This window comes from Pristis pectinata, chromosome 4, assembly GCF_009764475.1.
Source record: "Pristis pectinata isolate sPriPec2 chromosome 4, sPriPec2.1.pri, whole genome shotgun sequence".
In the NCBI taxonomy this organism is placed as follows: domain Eukaryota; kingdom Metazoa; phylum Chordata; class Chondrichthyes; order Rhinopristiformes; family Pristidae; genus Pristis; species Pristis pectinata.
The window spans coordinates 84,804,170-84,822,376 of record NC_067408.1 but is presented as its reverse complement, the minus strand read 5'-3'; positions in this window follow the sequence as shown (position 1 = coordinate 84,822,376).

The window sequence follows — 18,207 nt, the reverse complement described above, 5'->3', positions numbered from 1 at the left end:
CTGTACAATGTAGAAAACACAGCTGCTTTATTTATTACTACACCCAAGATACTGGGGAAAATCAGAACTATGCACAATCTTCAAAGGGAAAATGTACATTATTCTTAAAAAAACAAGTGTACTAACAGCAAAACAATAACACCAAATCCCTCCCCATGTTAATTAAAACAACCATTCTAATTCTCTTGGCTTTTATATCACTTCGTTTCAAAATCTCAGATGTGAAGGAGGTTTTCACTCATGGGAGAGATACTCCCTGGTACTCTCCAATGTGAGGATGCTCAGCATCCTTTACGACTTAAGAATTACTCTTTTTTCAATCTGAAGAATTCTGTGTTCCATGTGATGCTTTGCAAACCATGCAGTGCTGTGATCATGGAACCTTTGATAGCTGTAAGTTCAAATATCTGAGTATCATATGGAGTTACAGGTCATCACTTGGTTACAAATGGGTTCCAGTTTTACTGTTGATTTTGTCTACAAGTCAGAAAATATGTCTGTGTGTATACAAAATCACTCGATATGGTAACCTTATCTCCACAGTACTGAGGTGGATGTAATTGATTTTAGAAATGCTTCTGAGGTAAATGCAACTAGTTGTAGAGAAGCTGCTGAAGTGGATCTGATTTCCTTTCAAATTTAAAAAAAACATATCAAACGAAGATTAAACTATTGCTTTTTTTTCTTTACTTCTAACATTTCTTTGTAGCATTGAATATTCTCATTGACACCCTACAAGCCTTGATGTATCTTGCTAAGTTAGGGTCTTGCACTTCCAGCAATGCCAAACCATCAAGTTTCTTCAAAGCTGCTCTCAATCCTTTTGTAGTGAATCACTTTTCAGGTTCTGGGGTTTCAACTTCCTGTTTTTTTTTCCTCTTCTAGCTGTTTTTCCAGTTCCATAAGGCTTTCATTGCTTAGCCCTACAATATGAGATTCAAATAAGTCAGTGATATCATCCTCATTAGTTTCAACCTGAAGTCGATTACCAAGGGCCACCACTTTCTCCTTCACATCCTCTATCGTCTCAAAAAATCTCGGAAATCACAAACAAAGTTAGAGCAAAGTTTCTTCCATATACCATTGATAGTTGTTCGCTTTACCTCAGCCCAAGCTTCTGCAATATCCTTCACTGCTTTGTAGATGCTGTATGACTTCCAAAGTTCCCTTAAAGCCTTGCCTTCTACTGCATCAGTTATTTTAACAGCTTGAGAAAATATCTTATGGAGGTAGCATGCTTTAAAAAAAATGCAATTACACTTTGATCCATTGGCTGGAGAATGGCCGTTGTGTTCGGTGGCAAGTAAACATCCTTGATATTTGGATGAAAATCATTCAGAATTGTTGGGGGACATCATCGAGAACCAATAAAACCTGGATGTCAAATTCCTAAAAGCACAGTAACTCTCCACCTTAGGCATAAGACGGTTCATAAACAAATCTTCAAAAAGGAGCAGCATCACCCAAGTCATTTTGTTGGACTTCCAGACGAGCAGAAGAGATACCTTGCAAATTCCTTTAAGAGCCTGACAGTTCTCGAACAGATAACAAGCAAAGACTTAAGTTTGCAATCTCTCACAGCATTTACACCAAGCAAAGAGTCAGTCTCTCTTTTGTTGATTTATGCCCTGTATGCAGTCTTTTTCTCACTTCCAATATATGTATGGTCAGGCATATGTTTCCTCTATAATCCAGTCTCATCTATGTTGTACACTTGTTTGGCACAAAAGCTCCCCTCCCTAAATATCTTAGTCAAAACATCGGGAAATGCACTCGTTGCAGCTTGGTCAGTATTTGCTGCTTCAGAATCAGAATTAGGTTTATTATCACTGACACATGTCGTGAAACATGTTGTTCTGTGGCAGCAGTACAGTGCAAGACATAAAAATTACTATAGGTTACAAAAATTAATAAATAGTGCAAAAGAAGAATAACAAGGTAATGTTCATGGACCATTCAGAAATCTGATGGCAGAGGGGAAGAAACTGTTCCTGAAACTTTGAGTGTGGGTCTTTAGGCTCTTGTACCTCCTCCCCGATGGTGGTATTGAGAAGAGGGCATGTCCCGGATGTTGTGGGTCCTTAGTGATGGATGCCGCCTTCTTGAGGCACCACCTCTTGAAGATGTCCTTGATCATGTGGATGGTTGTTCCCGTGATGGAGCTGGCTGAGTCTACAACCCTCTGCAGCCTCTTTTGATCCTGTGCATTGGAGCCTCCATACCAGGCCATGATGCAACCAGTCAGAATGCTCTCCACTGTATATATGTTGAAATTTGCAAGAGTGTTTGGTGACATACCAAATCTCCTCAAACTCCTAATGAAGTAGAGCCGCTGGCGTGCCTTCTTTGTGATTGCATCAGTGTGTTGGGTCCAAGATAGATCTTCTGAGAAGTTAACAACCAGGAACTTGAAGCTGCTCACCCTTTCCACTGCTGACCCCTCAATGAAGACTGGTGTGTGTTTTCCCAAGTTCCCCTTCCTGAAGTCCACAATCAATTCCTTGGTCTTCCTTGCACTTTAATGTTATGTAAATTAGCCCTCGCTTTAAATCTGTTAAACCATATTCTACTTGCAACAAGTTCTTCACTTTCATTACCATGCATTTTCCTTCAAATCTTTAAACAGGCATTTTGCTTTTTCTTGAATAATCCTCAGGCTAATGTGTATTTGGCATTGATTTGGACCTTCAAGCTAACTCACCAACAGTTTTTCAATCTCTATTATCAAACTACTTCTCTGCTTTGTAATGTTGGTAGCCTGCATCATAGCCAATCCTTTAACATGCTCAAGAATGCACATTTTCTCCTTTATGATGGTACCAATCATTGAATGACTGAAACCCAGCACTTTGCCAATTTTTGATGGTGTTTCTCCTTTTTCAGATCAACTAATTATATCCATTTTAACTTGCACTGTAATGGTTTTCCTTTTCTTAGATGCACCATCATCACAAGTATACGTTTTGCTTTTGGAAGGCCAGGTAATGGCAAAACACTGTTAGAATTATACAGTGCAATATTTGAACAGAATCACAAACGCTGCTTTCCAATTTGGCTCTCTAAAGGTGACTGGCATTTGTGCAGGAGGCTCAAGTTGTGCTGCCATCAGGCATTCTCATCACCCAGTGCACAAAGGAAACTAGTCCTGCTGTTTGTAGGAACAAATGTACATACATATGTCAGTCTTTTGAATTTATGGGAGTTCGATTGTATGTACAGATGTCCATAAGTCAGGTATTCGTAACCTGGGGAGGCCTATATGTTTATCGGATTGCACACAGGAATGGTATCGCTAGGCTGTGCATTAGCTTTCATGGTAGTGCTTGGCTTTGTCACACCCACATTGATGCTGAACATTCATCTCCTGGCTTACTTCTGTCGCATGTGCACACACCGACTGTGCAAAAATAAAGTGTTGCTGGTGGTGTTCCCCTCACTTAATGTGCCATTGGCCCATAATTCCATAAAAACATAGCAAAGTTCTTGCCCTCCAATTTCCCTTCAGCTTAAGCAGTGAAGATGTTTTTCTTCAACGTTCACGTAGTTTTCTCCACCTGTACATTCGCGTGGCCTCCAAGGTATGACTTAACAGTGTAGAAATGGGTTGCAAATTTCCTGCAGTCACCATTGTTGAATGGTGATGTTACCCATCCTCAGTATTTGTACTCCAAACCAGGATTGCAATGTAATTACCTTGTAGCACAAAGATACAGTCAAGCTTTGGAATGGTAGCTTTTGGACAAATACAACTGACGGCTTTTATGGCAGGGAATCTATCAACAATCATATGCAAATGACTACCACAATATAGAGCTGCAGATCAAAGCGCATTAACTTGTGGTCCTTTGGGTAACTGTGACATCTGTATCAGTTCTTGTAGATTTGACAGCATTGTTATTTGATATGCTGGGCATTTGTTGATCTTGTGTTCTACCAAAAAATGTATTACTGGGAATCCTCACTTCTCCATTAACTATTGCTTAGTTTTTACAATTCTTTGATGACTTTCATGAGTAGTGCCAACGATATGTTCAGTTAGGGTCACCAGGATTGCAATGCAATTACCTTGTAGCATAAAGTCGGAGGTAAGTGCAATAATAAATTCATGCTGAACTTGATGCAAATCTTGAGGTGTACGTGCAACATCTCTGCAAGGTGCATTTTCTTTCAACTATTTCATGTTTTGCCACTAAATTGTTTTTATACACAGGTTTAGAGCAATATCTTTCTTGTAGCTTCAATTTTGCACGGTGTTATCATTTCTCGGCACTGCTGTTATACTCACGTCGTCAATATGCTGTTATGCAAGTTTTCGTTTGGTCGGGTAAAGGTTCTTCATTGGTGATCACTATCATGTGAAGAGCTGACACTGTGTAGAAACTTGGAAGAGTATCACAGCACAGTAAATTATTAGAATATCCAGTTAAAGTTTTGGGATTTCAACATAATTTGTAATGTAAATGTTGCAAGAATTCTCAATTGAATGGTGCAATTGAAAGGAAATGCCCCAGTATTTCTTCACTGAGTTTGAGTTGAGAAACAATGAAGGTTGTTGAAGCACTTCACACATCACATTGACTGAAGTGTTTGCACCAACTAGTATATTGATTCACGAGTTGTAAATATTTACTTATGCTTGAAACTGTGACAAGTTTAGTGGATGACAAGTGCGAGCTCAGGATCATAAGGACCGATGTTGACTTCTGCGTTGGCTTGAACACTTTCTACATGGTCTAGTGAGTCTGATGTACTGGATTTGCAGAATGACAAAAGTCCAAAAACTGTCTGAGCTTTCCACATGACTCACAAAATTTCCTCTTGACAGAAGATTCTGTTTTACTAGGAGAGCTACCACCACAATAAAGCAGTCTTTTAAGTTCTGCTTCTCTCAAAATTGCCAGTGATAACTCTCTGTGGATGTTATTGAACGAAAAGTTCCACCCTGATATTTATTTTCTGTTTGATCCTGTGTACAATCTTATCTAGTGGTCTTTCTACATCAACTGCATTATCCTTCAAGAGTGACAATAATCCTACTCAAGTGACTTGGGCAGTTGAAGGAAAATTCTTAAAGGCTTTCCTTAAAGTTGCTTTGATAAACATCCTTCAATGATCTATGTTTTCAGCTCTCGCTCAAAATTAGAGAATTCACATTTTGCAGCAAGTCATCTCAGGCACGTGCAATATTGATCAGTTGCTTTGTTCATTTCTTGCTTTATGCAGCAGAATGCAAGTGTCTCACACAGCACTTTCAGGTCTGGACTGAAATATGCAGTAAGTGCGTCTTTCACTTTTATGTAGTATGTAGTTAGCAGTTGTAGGTGATAATGTGTCATAAATATCCTGTAATTCTTCACCACCATAATGGAACAGGTGCGCATTTTCTCATTTATTAAAGGGTCATAGAGTTATACAGCATGGAAACAGTGTCGACCAGATTCTCTACCTGAGCTAGTCCCAGTTACCTGCATTTTGCCCTTATCCCTTAAAACCTTTCCTGTCCATATACCTGTCTAAATGTCTTTTAAAGGCTGCAATTGTACCTGCCTCTACAGCTTCTTCTGGCAGCTCATTCTACATTGGAATTGGTTTATTATTGTCACTTGTACCAAGGTACAGTAGAAAACCTTGCCTTGCATACTGTTCATACATATCTATTCATTACACAGTGCATTGAGATAGTACAAGGTAAAACAAGACAGAATGCAGAGTAAAGTGTCACAGCTACAGAGAAAGTGCAGTGCAGATAGACGATAAGGTGCAAGGTCATAACGAGATAGACTGTGAGGTCTAGAGTCTCTTATTGTACTAGGGAACTGTTCAATAATCTTATAACAGTGGGATAGAAGCTGTCCTTGAGCCTGGTGGTATGTACTTTCAAGCTATTATATCTTTTGCCCGATGGGAGAGGGGAGAAGAGAGAATGTCTGGGGTGGGTGGGGTCTTTGATTATGCTGGCTGCTTTACCAAGGAGTCCATGGAGGAAGTAGAGGTGCTGGTGAGCTTTCTTGGCCATGGTGTCTACGTGGTTGGATCAGGATGGACTATTGGTGATGTTCACTCCTAGGAACTTGAAGCTCTCAACCCTCTCGACCTCAGCAACATTGATGTAAACAGGAGTGTGTGCACTACCCCCCTTCCTGAAGTCAATGACCAGCTCTTTTGTTTTGCGGGAAAGGTTGTTGTCATGACACCATGTCATTAAGCTCTCTCTCTCTTTCCTGTACTCCGACTCATCGCTGTTTGAGATACGGCCTACTACGGTGGTATCATCTGCAAACTTGTAGATGGCGTTAGAGTAGAATCTGGCCATGTAGTCATGAGTGCACAGGGTGTAGTGTAGGTGGCTGAGGACACAACCTTGTGGGGCACCGGTGTATACCCTGGCAAAGAGACTGTGATCATCCACCTTATCAACAGCCCTCATGTCTTTATAAACCTCGAGAAGGTCACCTGTCAGCCTCCTATGCTCCATGGAGAAAAGGCCCAGTCTAACCAGACTCTCCTTATAACTCAAGCCCTCCAGTCCTGATAACATCCTTGTGAATCTTTCTGCACCCTTTTCAACTCAATAAGATAAGATAAGATTTATTTATTAGTCACATGTACATAAAAGCACACAGTGGAATGCATATTTTGTTCAGAATGTTCTGGGGGCAGCCCGCAAGTGTCGTCACGCTTCCAGCAACAACATCACATGCCCACAACTTCCTAACCTGTACATCTTTGGAATGTGGGAGGGAACTGGACCGCCTGAAGGAAACCCACACAGATATGGGGAGAACGTACAAACTCCTTACAGACAGCGGCCGTTATTGAACCCGGGTCGCTGGCGCTGTAATAGCATTACACTAACCGCTACACTTCTTATGGCTGGTCGACCAGAACTGCACACAATAGTCCAACTGTGGTCTCACCAATGATTTGTACAGTTGCAATGTGACATCCCAACTCCTGTACTCAATGCCCTGATTGATGAAGGCAAGTGTGCTAAATGCCTTCTTTGTCACCCTGTCTACCTGTGTTGCCACTTTCAAGGAACTGTGTATCTGTACTTCTCAGTTTCTCTGTTCTACAACACTCTCAAGGGCCTGAACATTTACTGTGCAAGTCCTGTCCTGGTTTAACTTACCAAAATGCAACACCTCAAGCTTGTCCAAGTTAAACTCCATCTGCCATTCCTTGGCCCACTTCTCACGTTCATGTAGGTCCTGTTGTAACCTTAGTAAACCTTCTTCACTATCCACCACCCCCCCAATGTTGGTGTCATCTAACTTACTAACCATGTTAAGAACATTGTCATTAAAATTGTTATTATAGATAACAAACAACAGTTGATCCAACACCGATCCCTGTTGCACATCACTAATGACAGGCCTCCAATCTGAATAACAACCCTCCAGTACCACCCCGTCTCTTTCCACCAAGCCAATTTCATATCCAGTTGGCTAGCTCACCCTGGATCCCATGTAATCTAACCTTCCAGACTAGCCTATCATGTAATGTGATCCCTTGTCATTGTCTGAAAATCCCCTGAAAGTTTTGTATCAAAAGTGATAAGTGATTGCCTCAATGGTAGTGTAGATTTGGTTGCAGGAGGGTGCTATTGCTCTATAGTATCCCTAAAGAAAACCTGCTCAGAGAGCTCCTCAATGAAGTCAAATTGCTTAATTGGCAAAGTTCAGCATGCTGGCCATTCATTCTCATTATTCTCCTCAGATAATCTCAGAGCTTTCTATCTTGTCTCCATTAGCCTTTCTCATTCTCTTCAATATCCACAAGGTTGGCGATTATGTTACCCTGTGCACTGAAATAGGGAAACAGCCATGTGAAATATCTTGCCTTCTGCTTCAAGCTTCACTCCTTGCAGACAATCATCTGGGTATCAACATCAATGGTTTTAGGCATGCAGTAGACTCTGACAGATAATGTACTGACTTTTTTTTAATTGTTGCCTATCATGCACATGATAACTATAATGCCAGGATAATTAATACAATTTGAATTAGTTTGTTCCCAGGAAGAATTTAAGGATAAACTATTGTCCCCATTATTAATGCTGAAACATTAAAAGAAAACAAAATACATTCTCAGTTTGTTCTGACTTTAATGGTGAGAATAGATTTACTCACTTTATGAAGTTAATTTTAGAATAGTAAAATGAGGTGCCTAAGTCACACAGTTCATTAGTATTAATGTCTGAAGTTCCTCTGCTACTTTTTAATGAAGGTTTTAACTGGTTCAGGTTAAATGGGTTATGCCTTCATTAAAATAGAAGAACAAAGAATTTAATGAAATTAGATTTGGTCTTATTTGCCTGGGCCCGAGCTTAGAGTAAAATTGTTAACAAATTTGTGTTCTCTGGATTTCCTATTAATGTTCCAAAACTTCTGTGACGTTCCAAAAAATGACATCTGCAGCATGTTTTCCCACTAAACTGGCAGAGTAAAACAGACATCCCAGTAGGCCAGACTATACAATATCACCAAGACTTCATAACGCTTGTTACACATTACACAGACAAAGGAGCTTAACTGTCCATTTAATGGCTATATCAGTTCACCCTATTACACACAATCCCTTTGTTCTATCCATTGCCTTTCCCCCTTCAGAAGAAGGGTCTCTAACCTGAAACATTGATTCTGTTTCTCTTCCCACAGATGCAATCGACCTGCTGAGTATTTCCAGAATTTTCTGGTTTTGTTTTAGATATTCAGCAGTTGCAGAATTTTTGATTTTCATCCAACCCCACCTTCTCTGTTACTTAGACTAACTAATTTTCTCGTATTCCATACTTCTGACCTGAAACACTCACTATTTTGCTTTCCACCAATGCTGCCTGACCCGTTGAGTTTTTCCAGCATTTTCTGTTTTTATTAATGTTAAAAGGAAACTACGTGGCACTTGTCTGCAGGTTACCTAGGATAATGATTAAAAAGAATGTAAAAAGAAAATGTTGGAAGTACTTAGCAATGTGTGTGAAGAGTGAAACAAAGTTAGTGGCTCAGATTGAAAAGCAAATAACTGCATATGCTGGAAATCTGAAGAAAAGACAAAATGCTAAAGATACTCAACAATTCAGGTAGCATGTATGGATAGAAAAACAGAATTTACATTTATTATGAAACATTGGGTTATTTTTCCTCTCTCCAGAGATGCTGCCTGGCCTGCTAAGTATTTCCAGTAATTTCTGCTTCTTATTTATTGCTGATAAAAACAAGCTTTAAAGACAGAGGAAGTGGGAAAGGGAGGAGAGAACAGAAGTATAAGTGAGGGGCAAGGTGAAAACCAGGAGAGATTATATGATAAGGGGTACAATGCTGTAAGATAACAAAAGCCTAGATGAGGTCCAAGTGCAGAATAACTGTCTGCAATTCCCGAAGAAACATGGAAGGAATACTAGAAACCAGAAGTAATCTGAGAGACCTGGTTAAACAACTGTCTAAATCCTTAACCAATTAGAAGGAAGGATTGGTAAATAAGCAGAACAAAGTACGTAAAAGGTGCATTTCACTGTGTGTTTCGATATACATGTGACTAATAAAGATGTTACGTTATCTTATCTTGAATAAGGAAGTATAAACTTGACTGGATAAATTCAAAATGAAATCAGTAATGGAAAGAAAGAGAGTGAAAGGATAAGATGAATTGAGAAAAAAAATAAAAGCAGAAAGAAAGTGTTAAAAATAATTGATTATCCTTTTTAAAACCCTAATAACATGAAGGAAGGAGCTGCCACACCAGCTAATAATCAGTGCCAGAGTGACTTATTTGCAGCAATTAGCATGAACAACATCATAAGAGGTTGCATTTAGATTTGAAATGATTCAACTCTGGCAAGCTTTTTTCTCATCTTATTCAGAGTATTTGAAAAGGAAGCTCGATGGATGCTGTTTCATAAATCTAAAGGCAAAATAGTACACCTCAGCTACCGTTTTCTCAATGTCACACGTAATCCTCCACCATTCTCTCCCGACATAATTGTTGTGTTTGCATTTAACTAATGCTCCAGCATGATTTTGACAGCATACCTGGTCCATTATGACTAAAACATAAAGGGCAATTGTAACCCAAAGATAAACAGAACGTAAAAAAAACATTTGTAAATGGTACTATCACCTCAGTATCTCACCATTGAAACAGATCTTTTTACTGGCTCCTGATCTGTTGTATTATTTTAAGTACATTCATCTCCACACACTTCACACCAGTGCAAAGATACAATTGTTTTGCATTAGTTCCAAACTGGGACTATCAGTGAAGTGTTACAACCAAACAAATTCATAGAAAAGCAGATTAAGGCATCTTCTCCAACAAGTCTCAAACGGCTTCCCACCAGTGTATTTTTATATTCAAATGTTCAATTCAAGATCCACTTGTGCTGTAACTGCAGCGCTGGTGTAAAACTGAATTGCTTCACACAAACACTGCCGCTTGACCGTGAATTCACTATTAAAAATTCACTCACCACTGAGACTACAAACGCACTGTAAGTACAAACTTGTTTTCGTCAAGTTCAAATAATTATATCACTTCCATACTTCTTGCTCTGGCTTTGCAAATGAGTTATTAAAAAATGCCTGCGTATCATTCTAGTGCATTTTGACAATGGAAATTGAAACCTCTAGTACCTGCTGACATTGTAGATGGAGTAAAAATATACAATAATAATCACCATGGAAATGGCTGGTTAGATTTTAAATTTTTCCCTGAGTTTTCTCTATGCTGATGCAAGCAATTGGAAATGAAGTGGGTGAGTTCTTCCATTCCCTTGCCATTTATGTAATGACCTTATCCTAATTTTCTGCATCAGTACATTTAAACATATCAAGGTGGACTTCAGCAGTCTTAATGCTCCTTCCTGCAGGTGTAGAGAGAGAAGGTAGTGCTATTTTTCTGTAGGAGTTTAAGTTCCGCAGTGGCTTAAATGGACAGGCATCTGATTGCAGCTGGAATGTCAGGACTATCTTTTGGAGAAAGAAAGAATATATTTCTCAAGTGAACTATAAACTTGCATAAACATTCAGGATGAGGAGGATGGAGCTTTTTGTTCTACCAGTAAACAGTGACAGATAGGTGTCAGGAAGTGGCTTTGGTTCATAATGCCACTACCTCACATTTTACAGCAGAGTACAGAACAACATACAATGACTTCACTGAAGTTAGGTATGAGAACTCGCCTGCAATTTTCCACAAGACTCTGATACCATGTTACCCATTTACCTTGCACCTTGCCATGTATGTCATGGAGCATACCATCCACCCTCCATGGAGATCATTGGAATGCCCTTGCTTTAAGGCACGATTTTTGCCTTGTATCCTATCCTGTCCCTGATAGCAACATTATCACCTTTATCTGCTGATACCATCTTGAAAATCCAGTCACAAGTACTCTAGAGTCAGAGAACAGAAAGCCTGTGACAGGTTTTTACTATGAGGTGACATTGACAAAGATTAATTGGAGCCTTTTGGATACAGGGAATTGATGAAAAGGTTACGTTGTGCTTCAGGAACTGATTGATGATCTTCAGGAGAAGCTGTCCTTGACAAACCCACTTCTGTTCTGACAGGCAACTAAAATCGTGCTTTTCTTTTTATCCTCTGGGGCTTCATCCTCAATTGCAATCAGGTTTTACGCAATGGGAGTGAGTACATGGGAGTTTGGGGTGCAGTGGGTAGAGAAGGGAAATGGGTTGCATTTTCAGGATAGTCAGCACTATAAATACATTACAGCTGTGGTTGTGCTGTAAGAAATGATACAGCAGGAAACAGAAGGGAAATAATAAGAAACTGAAGACAATATTGCATTACAAACAAAATCCAATACTGCATTGTTGAAAACCTCCAGCATTGAAGCCTGTCTCATACAATGTACCTTGTGATGTGTGATGTGACTCCATCCTCACTCCTTTATCTAGCTGCTTAACTCAAGAGTCAACGAGTGCTTCTTGCTTTGTGGATTAGGTTGTTTGGACAAAAATGACTGAGGATGCAGCCACACATATCAATCCATGACTCCATGCCATAAGTGCACTCATCTTGGGTTGATGAGGTACAATTTATTTCCTAAGCTATTTTAATTTAATTTGCTAGCCCTTCTGATCTTATTTATTTTTTATTTCTCATAAATTCATTTACAATACTGAATATACTCCAATGATTTTCGGTCTGTTTTGTATTGATTATAAGGTTCAGTTCTTACAATCATGGTGGAATGTTCTTATCAAATTAAGAAAATTCCTTTCACCAAAATCGTTGCTGTTTTTTATTGTTTACCTGCTGCTTATTTATATTCTACTCAGTAAATAGAAGTCTTCTTTCCTAATTGACCTTTCATCTTTCATGCACAGTAATTTTCAGCTGATCCAAAACATTGCATCCATATTCCAGCCTGTGCCGTGCTAACATCTTGTTAACGTTTTATCCTTATTGGCCTATGTTGGTTCCAAGCTGCCAAATGCTTACATCGAATATTCTCCTCCTCAAGTTTAAACTTCCACATGGCCTCACCTTTTCCAACTTTGTTACCACCTCCAGCCTACCCTATACTCTCTAACAACAAGCGCGTTCTTTGATAAGGTTCCACATGGTAGGCTACTCTGGAAGGTTAGATCACATGGAATCCAGGGACCTGACTAATTGGATACACAATTGGCTTGATGGTAGAAAGCAGAGAGTGATGGTAGAAGGTTGTTTCATCTGACTGGAGGCCTGTGACCAGTGGTGTGCCTCAGGGGTCGGTGCTGGGCCCATTGTTGTTTGTCATCTATATCAATGATTTGGATAAGAATGTACAAGGCATAGTTAGTAAGCTTGCAGATGACAATAAAATAGGTAGTATAGTGGATACAGAAGGTTATCAAAAATTATAGGGGGATCTTGATCAGCTGCGTAAGTGGACCGATGAATGGGATTCGGAAAAGTGCGAGGTGTTGCATTTTAGAAAGTCAAATCCAGGTAGGACTTTCACAGTGAATGGCAAGGCCCTGGGGAGTGTTGTAGAACAGAGGGACCTTGGAGTAGAAGTATGTGGTTCACTGAACTTGAAGTCACAGGTAGACAGGGTGGTGAAGAAGGCTTTTGGCACACTGGCCTTCATAAATCAGGGTATTGAGTATAAAAGTTGGGAGATCATGGTGCAGTTGTACAGGACACTGGTGAGGCTGCACTTGGAGTATTGTGCTCAGTTTTGGTCACCCTGCTGTAGGAAAGGTGTTATTAAACTGGAAAGAGTGCAGAAAAGAATTACAAGGATGCTGCCATGATTTGAGGGACTGAGTTATAGGGAGAGGTTGGACAGGCTAAGACTTTATTCCTTGGAGTGTAGAAGACTGAGAGTTGATCTTATAAAGGTGTATAGTATCATGAGGGGCATAGATAGGGTGAAAGCACTCAGTCTTTTTCCCATTGTTGGGGAATCAAGAACTAGAGGGCATAGGTTTAAGGTGAGATGGGAGAGATTTAATAAGAACTTGAGGGGCAACTTTTTTTTAAACACAAAGGGTGGTATCTATGTGGAATGAGCTGCCAGATGAAGTGGTTGAGGCAGGTACAATAACAACTTTTAAAAGACAGTTGGACAGGTACATGGTTGGAAAGGTTTAGGTTACGGACCCAACACTGGCAAATGGGACAAGCTTGGATGGGGCATCTTGATTGGCATGGACCAGTTGGGCTGAAGGGCCTGTTTCCATGCTGTATAACTCCATGACATTCTGCTGCCTGTCACCTCACCACTAGCAGCATTGTCTTCAGCCCCTATGGACTGTAATTCCCTTCCAAACTCACTGCACTAGAAATTTGTTCACATAGTCCAGAACCTACTGACTGAGATTATTGACCTCCAACACCATCTCCAATCTTTCTTTGTGCAAGGTATGACTCCAACCATGAGAGTGTTTTCCTTTTGATGCCTGTTGACGTTAGTGCTACTCTGGCACTTTGGTGCCACACTCGGTCAAATGCCACTTCAATACCAAGGTTAGTCCATCTCATAGTATCTCTAGAATGCAGCTCTTTTGGCATGTTTTACTGTGTCTTTGATTTAATCTAAGCCAGGAGGCCTCCATGAAACTCAGCTGAGCATTGCTGAGCAGATTATTGTGAATGTGCCATCTAAGAGCACATCAATACCATCTTGTACCGTTCCACAAATATTGAGAGTAGACTGACAGGGAAGTAATTAGCTGGATTGGATTTGTACTATTTTTTGTACTTTTTTTGTAGATAATTCATACCTGTAGATGTCAGTGTTGTAATTTTACTAGAAGAGTATGGCCAGAGGCACTTTTCAGGAATGCAAGTCTCAGAATTAATCTTATTGGCTGATGACTGGCTTCTCTAAAAACAGGGACTTCAAGAGTAGGCTGAGATGTATAACCCACTTTGCACTTCTGGCTGATGTTCTTTGCAATTGCTTTAGCCTCTCCTCTCACACACATGCTGAACCTCTGCATTATTTAGGATGGAAGTGTTCTTTTGTCTTCCTAGTCTTGTTGGATGTTTAATAGGTGGATGCCTACACAGGACTTCAATATAACATAAAAAGAATATGTCATGCTTTCTTAGTCATAGAGGATAGAGTGGTAAAGGAAACAGTGCCTCTATTTTGTTCTCATCTATTCATGGTTACATAGCAGCAACAGCAGCTGACTGTTTGCCATACTCTGAGGTATGCTCTGCATTGAAGGGGTGTTCTTTTTTACATGAGAGTGAGGGACGTGGAGTGGGGTAATCTGTCAGAGTATTAGAGTATGACGGTTAGGCAAAAAAGAATTCATTGATCAGTTGTGTTCTGATGTCCTTTGTTCAGCCACTGAGAATTCCTCTGAGCACAGGTCATGATGATATTCTTTCCAAGCTCAACACCTGAGACTTTCTCCCAAGCAACCTCCACATGTGGATCATTTTAAATGACAAATCTGAACATAGTGGGCTACAATAATAGAATTGAAGCATAAAGCAGATCCATCCTGACAAGTCTACGCAATGGTGTCACTTCACACCCTTATATCCTCCTGATGTCCAAATCTGGAACCTCACCCGCTGCACTGATGCCTACTTTGAATCTTGTTCTTTTGCAATTTGTAATTTTGGATGTGTGATAAAACATGGAACATACAGCACAGGAAAAGGCCCTTCAGCCCAGAATCTCTGCGCTGAACATGATGCTGAATTAAACCAAATCTCTTCTACCTGTACATGATCTATATCCCTCCATTCCCTGCAGATTAATTTGTCTATCTAATAATCTCTTAAACAGCACTATTTTATTTGCTTCCACCACTACCCCAGCAGGCCATTCCAGTCACCTACCATTCTTTGCATAAAAATAACTTGCCCCGCACATCTCCTTTAAACTTTCCCCTCTCACCTTAAATGCATGTCCTCAAGTACTTGACACTTCTACCCTGGGATAAAGATTCTGACTGTCTACATTATCTATGTTTCTCATAACTTTATAAACTTCTGTCAGGTTTCCCCTCAGCTTCCAACGCTCCAGAGAAAACAACCCAAGTTTGTCCAGCCTCTCCTTATAGCTCATACCCTCAAATCCAGGCAGCATCCTGGTAAACCTCTTCTGCTCTCTTTCCAAAGCCTCCACATCCTTCCTGTAATGGGGCAACCAGAATCACACACAATACTCCAACTGCAGCCTAAGCAAAGTTTTATATAGCTGCATTGTGACTTCTTTACTCTTATACTCAATGCTGCAGCTGGTGAAGGTAAGCACTACATGCATGGCCACTTTCAGTGAACTATGGACTTGGACCCTAAGATCCCTCTGCACATTAGTGCTGTTAAGGGCCCTGCCACTAACTGTGTACTTTCCCATTAACTGTATACTTTCCCCTTACATTTGACCACCCAAAGTGCAACACCTCACACTAATGAATTGCATTTGTCCTGGGAATATTTAACACTGACTTCAAATTTGTAGATGATTTTCATTCAAAATAAAGCCAGAATTTACTGTCAACATAATAGTGAGGCCAATGGCAAGCAACATTATTTCTGTGTAAATTGAAAAATGAGGATAAATGTGCAGCTTTATGCAAAACTTGAAATGTTACTATCTGAACTGTTTCTTGATTGTGACACTCCACGATCCAACTCACCATTAATGTACAGTGATTTTTTTTATTAGGATGCAGACATGTTTGTTTTTAAATAAATGGAATGTGGACATCATCCAGCTGGCCAATAATTATACTCTAACTGCCCTTGTGTACAAACATATATGTACTCAACATATAAATTCATCGGCTCTAGGACTCTAAGCAGTAAGCAGAAAGAGCGGACTAGGATTTTTACAGCTTTTGAATGTCTCTAATATGTAAGGACATTTAAAAACACTCAAAATTGAGGTAAATTATTTGAGCTCACATCTTGGCATCATCAGGCCAGGTCTCTGAATTACTAGTCCAGTAATTATGGTGCCAACAATCCTACAAACTGGAACTCACCCAATTAAATGCAAGTTTTATTCTTAACTGTACAACAATTTATAATTACTACAAATCAACTGACACTAAAAAATAATGTTACATGTTACATTCCTTCAGCTTTTAATTGTCATTGGTTTGAATATGTAAACTGAATTTCCTTTTACTTTTACCTTGTATCTTTTTTAATCTAATCTTCATTCTGTCATTTTATGTTGCTTTCCATCAATAGTTCAACACTGAATTTGCTATTCTATCTAATATTTCTGATTCAAGCTCAAAATCATACACTAATAATTCTTCGCCCTGATTGGTTAAGGTTTTGCCCTTTTCACGTGGTCTGAGAAGGCCTGTAGCGGGTTGTGTCACGTCACTTACCGGCTACTGCAACTTAACACGCATAAAGTTCATGGAAATTATATAGACAAGGGCTTTCCTGATGAATAACTGGTGCTTTTTCTTTAACTTTTCCAGTAAATTCTGGCCCATTATTTCTATTTTTATAGGAAATGATTAATGTGCATATGTATTTACAAATGTTTGCATTCAAAGGATGTGTCATACGTATACAATATATAAAATCGAGCTTGTGCTCACACACCAGCTTTATGATCCTAGAACTTCCTGCTCCAGTTATCATGTTATCTCTCTCGGGTCAGAACTAAGATGAACTATTCATGATAAATTCATTGCTTTATTCAATTTCAGGATAGAGCTTAATCTAAATACAGTTATATCCGGCAAAGCACTTCGTAGTGTTCCATTATTTAAATTAGGGGTAAAACCTCTAAAATGGCTTTAAAAATTTCCTACTTTGAATAGCGAAAAAAAAATAACAATATAGTAAGAGTTCCTGGAAGCTTATGCTTTCCAACCTAGTTTGAAGTCACAATTTTGGCTCTTCTGTATGATGCTTCTTTATGAAATAATGATTGGGATCTGAACTTGTCCTTTCCAAGCAATGAACAATTAATGTACATAACAGTGAAACCATTTTTACTTAATTCTACCACCAGTAAAAAAGGGTCAAAATTTTCAATGAGAAATCACATTTTAGATTTTACCTCCATTTTAACCGTACTTTAAATGGGTAACAAATAATAAACCTCTTGCTAACTGGACAGTAATTGCATGAAAAATAAAGACATTTTATTGAGATCATGAAGTAACAAAAATTTCTACAGAAAGAACGTAACAATGAGTCAGTCAAATATCAGCAATAAATGTTAAATTATTTGTAAATTCATCTTTACTAAATATCAGGATTTTTCTTCCCCAGTGGTGCATAGATATAGATTGAGACTTGCTGTGCCGCTGGTAGAATCTGTCGTTGTCCATGATAGTCATACTGTGCTTGGCACTGATTAAACTGACAACAGCACCCCACGTAGGAGATCACAGGCATCCATATCATGTAAGCTCAATTGATATTTGCCTCCTGTTGATTGATGAGGAATTGGCAGAGTCTGTTGCCAAAGCAACAAATCATCCACCCCGTGCTAGAATGAGCTCATGCTGTGATGTGCTTTAACAAATACATGAACATCAGACACATAGGTGTTTGTGTCTGGCACATGTAAATTCTTGAATAAACAATTTAACAACTGGTGTTTTTTATTTAGTAATATTTTACTAAAATTTCCCATTTTAATATTAATATTAGGATCCTGATTTCCTCTCTTTTTTTTGCTTTGTAACCAATAACGACGAGTTATATAACACCAGCTTAAGGTAAACCTCCAACTGCTTTATTTACCTTACC